Here is a 6022-nt window from a genome sequence, read left to right as displayed (position 1 = left end):
ATGGCTGTATTGATGGCCAGAGGAGCTTGTGTAGTGGTGGATGTCCTGAAGATAGATGCGCTGTGCATATTTAAAATATCACCTTCTTTATAGGGCTGAGATGCGCATCCCATTTCTGCTATTTCCGGTGAGTGGAGCACACGGTTTGTATTTTGCAGCCACAATGCAGAACCAGAGGCCAGAAAAATTAGGCATGTACACATGCCTGAAAAATCAGGTATTGTTGCAGCTGCTGTTGCAGCAGTGGCCAGAAAAATGTATGTTTCCCAGGCGGAAAGTGCCCTAAAACATTGCGGCTTGAACCCTAGTTGGTAGCGGATAAGTCACGCAAATCATCCGGCAAAATACAGCAGAGTGTGGACCATTTTTAGCCCAAGGCAGCTCATCTCATCAGGCCTTTTTTAGTCGAATGTATCGCCCACTGTCAGTCCCTTCGGTATCCATCCCTCATTCATCTTAATAAAGGTGAGGTAATCTAGAATTTTTTGACCTAGGCGACTTCTCTTCTCAGTGACAATACCTCCTGCTGCACTGAAGGTCCTTTCTGACAGGACACTTGAAGCGGGGCAGGCCAGAAGTTCTATTGCAAATTGGGATAGCTCAGGCCACAGGTCAAGCCTGCACACCCAGTAGTCAAGGGGTTCATCGCTCCTCAGAGTGTCGATATCTGCAGTTAAGGCGAGGTAGTCTGCTACCTGTCGGTCGAGTCGTTCTCTGAGGGTGGACCCCGAAGTGCTGTATCGATGCGTAGGACTTTAAAAGCTCTGCTTGTCCTCTATCAACAACACGTCTGTAAAGCGTCCTATCCTTGCCGGCGTCATTGTGGTAGGATTACTTTCACCTCTTCCCCTGTTAGATTCCAGTCGTGCTGTGACATTACCCTTATAAGCTGTGTAAAGCATACTTTTTAATTTATTTTGGAACTGCTGCATCCTTTCCGACTTCTGGTAACATTTCAGGCAGTTTCTGCTTATACCGGGGGGTCTAGTAGCAAGGCCACCCAGTACAGGTCGTTCTCCTTCAGCCTTTTTATACAAGGGTCCCTCAACAGGCACGATTGCATGAAAGACCCCATTTGCACAAGGTTGGATGCCGAGCTCCTCATGTCCCGTTCCTCGTCCTCACTGAAGGTCTGTTCTTCCCCCCAGCCACGTACACCATGGGTACCAGATAGGTGACGAGCACCCTGGGATGGGATGCCTGTTGTGTTGGTCTTCCTCCTCCTCAAAGCCACATTCTTTTTCTGACTCCACTTCCTCAGACTCCTCTTCCAGCGTTGCCGCAGGTCCAGCAAGCGATGCTGATAAGGCTGTTTCTGGTGGTGATGATGGTGACTACAACTCTTCCTGCTCATCTACGGCCTGATCCAGCACTCTTCGCAGGGCACGCTCCAGGAAGAAAACAAATGGGATGATGTCGCTGATTGTGCCTTTGGTGCGACTGACTAGGTTTGTCACCTCCTCAAAAGGACGCATGAGCCTACAGGCATTGCACATGAGCATCCAGTAACGTGGCAAAAAAATTCCCAGCTCCGCAGAGGCTGTCTTAGCACTCCGGTCATACAAATATTCGTTGACGGCTTTTTCTTGCCATCAGGCGGTCGAACATTAGGAGTGTTGAATTCCAACGTGTCGGACTGTCGCAAATCAAGTGCCTCACTGGCATGTTGTTTCGCCGCTGAATGTCTGAAAAGTGTGCCATGGCTGTGTAGAAACGCCTTAAATGGCCACACACCTTCCTGGCCTGCTTGAGAATGTCCTGTAAGCCTGGGTACTTATGCACAAAGCGTTGTATGACCAGATTACACACATGTGCCATGCACGGCACATGTGTCAACTTGCCCAAATTCAATGCCGCCAACAAATTGCTTCAGTTGTCACACACCACTTTGCCGATCTCCAGTTGGTGCGGAGTCAGCCACTGATCCACCTGTGCGTTCAAGAATGCTGGTCCAGTGTGACTCTCTGCTTTCAGGCAAGTCGACCCCAAGACGGCGTGACACTGTCGTATCCGGGATGTGGAATAGCCCCTGGGGAGCTGGGGGGTGCAGTTGATGTGGAGCAAGACGCAGCAACAGAAGAGGACTCAGACGAGGAGGTTAGCGAAGAGGATGGAGTAGGAGGAGTAGAGGAGGTGGCAGCAGGCCTGCCTACAAGTCGTGGCGGTGTCACCGACTCCTCTGCAGAGCCACGCATCCCATGCTTGGCAGCCATCAGCAGGTTTACCCAGGTGATATACCTGCCCTGACCGTGCTTTGCAGACCAGGTATCAGTGGTCAGATGGATCCTTGCCCCAACACTGTGTGCCAGACATGCCATGACTTCCTTTTGCACAATAGAGTACAGGTTGGGGATTGCCTTTTGTGCAAAGAAATTTTGTCCGGGTACCTTCCACTGCGGTGTCCCAATAGCTACAAATTTTTTGAAGGCCTCAGACTCCACCAGCTTGTATGGTAAAAGTTGGCGGGCTAAGAGTTCCGACAAGCCAGCTGTCAGACGCCGGGCAAGGGGGTGACTCTAGGACATTGGCTTCTTACGCTCAAACATGTCCTTGACAGACACCTGACTGTGGGCAGATGAGCAGGAACTGCTCAAGGCGGAGTGGCGGGTGGTTGAGAGGGGGCAAGGAGGACAGCAGTGGTTGACGTAGCTGAAGCTGCTGGACCAGTAGGAGGATGGTGGCTTTGAGTTTGTGTGCTGCTTGTACTCATGTGTTGATCCCATAGGCATTTGTGATGTGAGATCATGTGCCTTTGCAAAGCAGTTGTACCTAGGTGGGTGTTGGACTTCCCACGACTCAGTTTCTTTTGGCACAGGTTGCAAATGGCATCGCTGTTATCAGAGGCAGACATACCCAAAAAATGCCACACTGCTGAGCTTTGCAATAACAGCATTCTGGTGGTGGCAACAGTATGCGTTGATTGGCATGCTGTCTGGCTGACCACGGGTGCCGATACATGCTGTCTGACTGTGCCACTAGCTCCTTGCGACGACCTCCCCCTGCTTCCAACTCGTCTCCTCCTCCTCTCTGTCTCCCCATATGAACTTTCCCCCTGTTGTTCTTCTTTTCGAGCGGGCACCCACGTGACATCCACATCGTCATCATCAACTGCTTCACTTGTATCCGACAACTCAGCAAAGGAAGCAGCAGCGGGTACAACATCATCATCATCATCACACCGTACGTCCATCTGTCTAATGCTGCCTGACTGAGACATATCCCTGTTATCTACATCCTCTGGCAATAATGGTTGCGCATCACTCATTTCTTCCAACTGATGTGTAAATAACTCCTCTGACAGATCAAGTGAAGCAGCTGTGGTGTGCCCGAAGCTGAGCTGGAGGAGGATGGTACGTCAAGGTTCCGAGTGGCAGCTGTAGAAGATTGGCTGTCCTGTGTTAGCCAGTCAACTATGTCCTCAGAACTTATTGAGTTCAGGGTACGTGGCCTCTGAACACTGGGCATTATTCTAGGGCCAAAGGGAATCACAGCACCATGACCATGACGGCCTCTGCGGGGTGGCCTGCCTTGGCCTGTCATTTTTTTTTTAGATTAGTTTAGTTGTATTATGCGTGCAAGCTACTGTGACACCAGATATGAGTGGCACTGTGCAATGGCAGAAGTTGGCAGAGTAGACGCTGTAGGCCTGACACACGCTTGCAGACAAATAACTGCTATTCAATCTATTACAGTCAAAATAGTTTTTTTTTTTTATATAATCTACTGTGACACCAGATATGAGTTGCGCAGGTGACACTATGCACTTGCAGGGCCTGAAACACACACGCGTGCAGGCAACTGACTGCTATTATATTACAGTCAAAAAAGTTTTTGTTTTTTTTTAAATGCAAGCTACCGTGACACCAGATATGAGTTGCGCTGGTGACACTATGCACTAGCAGGGCCTGAAACACACACGCGTGCAGGCAACTGACTGCTATTATTTCACAGTCAAAATTGATATATTTTTTTTAAGTTCTTGCTACATTCAAACCATACTACCAATACTTTGATGTAACTGGAAATGTTAACAAATTATTCTTTATTGCTTGTATTTACATAAACATACTTCAATGTTTTAAATGTAAATTTACATTGAAAAAAAAAACCCTAATAAAAATCACCTTTGAAAGAAATTGTTTATACTGTAAAAAAAACATTTCCCAAACTCGGGTTCAGTTCGAAGGTACCACTTGGAACCGAACCCGAGTTCGGGAAATGTTTTTTTTTTCAGTATAAATTAATGCCTATAGAAATGCCTATTCTTGTCCGTGTCTGTGGACAAGAATAGAACATGCTCTATTTTTTTGCGGGGCTGCGGAATGCAAGTGCAGTGTGCTGTCCTTTTTTTTTGCGGCCCAATTGAAATGAATGGGTCCGCACCCGTTCCACAAAATTGCGGAACGGATGCAGACCCATTATTATGCGGACGTGTGCATGGACCCCAAGAGAATATATTTTTCATATTTTGATGTTTTAGGCGCAGACATTTCAAAGTTAGTTAATGTTTGGCTGTGTGTCTGAGGCAATCTTTGCTGATATACCTACAAGGTCAATCAGGCTGCCTAAGTACCTCACCATCACGTTGTATGCAAAAACTATTGTTTGTCAGCAGTACATTTCCCAGTGTTGACAGGGGATGTGCTGCCAACAACATGCATGCAGTATAGGGGACAAGCGACTAAACTAACAATGTAAAGGCACTTGTTATGACCCTGCATCCTAACAAACTATGTAAACAGACGCTAGGACTGTTCTATACAGTTAGTGCTTAGCTGAGCAGAATTTATTTTGTGCTTTTGCCTAAGGCTACTTTCACACTGGCGTTTTGGCTTTCTGTTTGTCTCACAAGTGGTCCAAAACGGATCAGTTTTGCCCTAATGCATTCTGAATGGAAAATAATCCGCTCAGAATGCATCAGTTTGCCTCCGTTCCGTCTCCATTCCGCTTTGGAGGCAGGACACAAAAACGCTGATTGCAGCATTTTGGTGTCCGTCTGAAGAAATTGTTTTCACTGACACAATCGAAAACGGATCCGTCCTCCATTGACTTTCAATGGTGTTCAACACGGATCTGTCTTGGCTATGTTACAGATAATACAAACTGCTCCGTTCTAAATGGATGCAGATGGTTGTATAATGTGAACGGATCCGTCTGTGCAGATCCATGAAGGATCCGCACCAAACCCGAGTGTGAAAGTAGCCTAAACAGTAAACATAGAATGTGTCGGCAGATAAGAACCATTTGGCCCATCTAGTCTGCCCAATATACTGAATACTATGGATAGCCCCTGGCCCTATCTTATATGAAGGATGGCCTTATGCCTATCCCATGCATGCTTAAACTCCTTCACTGTATTTGCAGCTACCACTTCTGCAGGAAGGCTATTCCATGCATCCACTACTCTCTCAGTAAAGTAATACTTCCTGATATTACTTTTAAACCTTTGCCCCTCTAATTTAAAACTACGTCCTCTTGTAGCAGTTTTTCTTCTTTTAAATATTCTCTCCTCTTTTAACTTGTTGATTCCCTTTATGTATTTAAAAGTTTCTATCATATCCCCTCTGTCTCGTCTTTCTTCCAAGCTATACATGTTAAGGTCCTTTAATCTTTCCTGGTAAGTTTTATCCTGCAATCCATGTACTAGTTTAGTAGCTCTTCTCTGAACTCTCTCCAAAGTATCAATATCCTTCCGGAGATATGGTCTCCAGTACTGAGCACAATACTCCAAATGAGGTCTCACTAGTGCTCTGTAGAGCGGCATGAGCACCTCCCTCTTTCTACTGGTAATTCCTCTCCCTATAAAGGATTTTTTTTTTTCTAGACACAAAAACACATGCAAGCCCCTTTTTGGGATATATTCTTCCATTGTGTCACTATGTCTATCAGTTCTGAGCCTGTTGTGTCTTCACCACTTGACTCTACAGTAATTTCCCTCTAAACATCCTAAAATCTCATTGTGAGAGGTACATACCGTATGGTAATAAAAGGTTAAGGAATAAAAAGAAACCAATGTGGATAA

The sequence above is a fragment of the Bufo gargarizans genome, chromosome 1 (assembly GCF_014858855.1).
Source record: "Bufo gargarizans isolate SCDJY-AF-19 chromosome 1, ASM1485885v1, whole genome shotgun sequence".
Classification (NCBI taxonomy): Eukaryota; Metazoa; Chordata; class Amphibia; order Anura; family Bufonidae; genus Bufo; species Bufo gargarizans.
The sequence above is the reverse complement of the archived record's forward strand: the minus strand, read 5'-3'. Positions refer to the sequence as shown.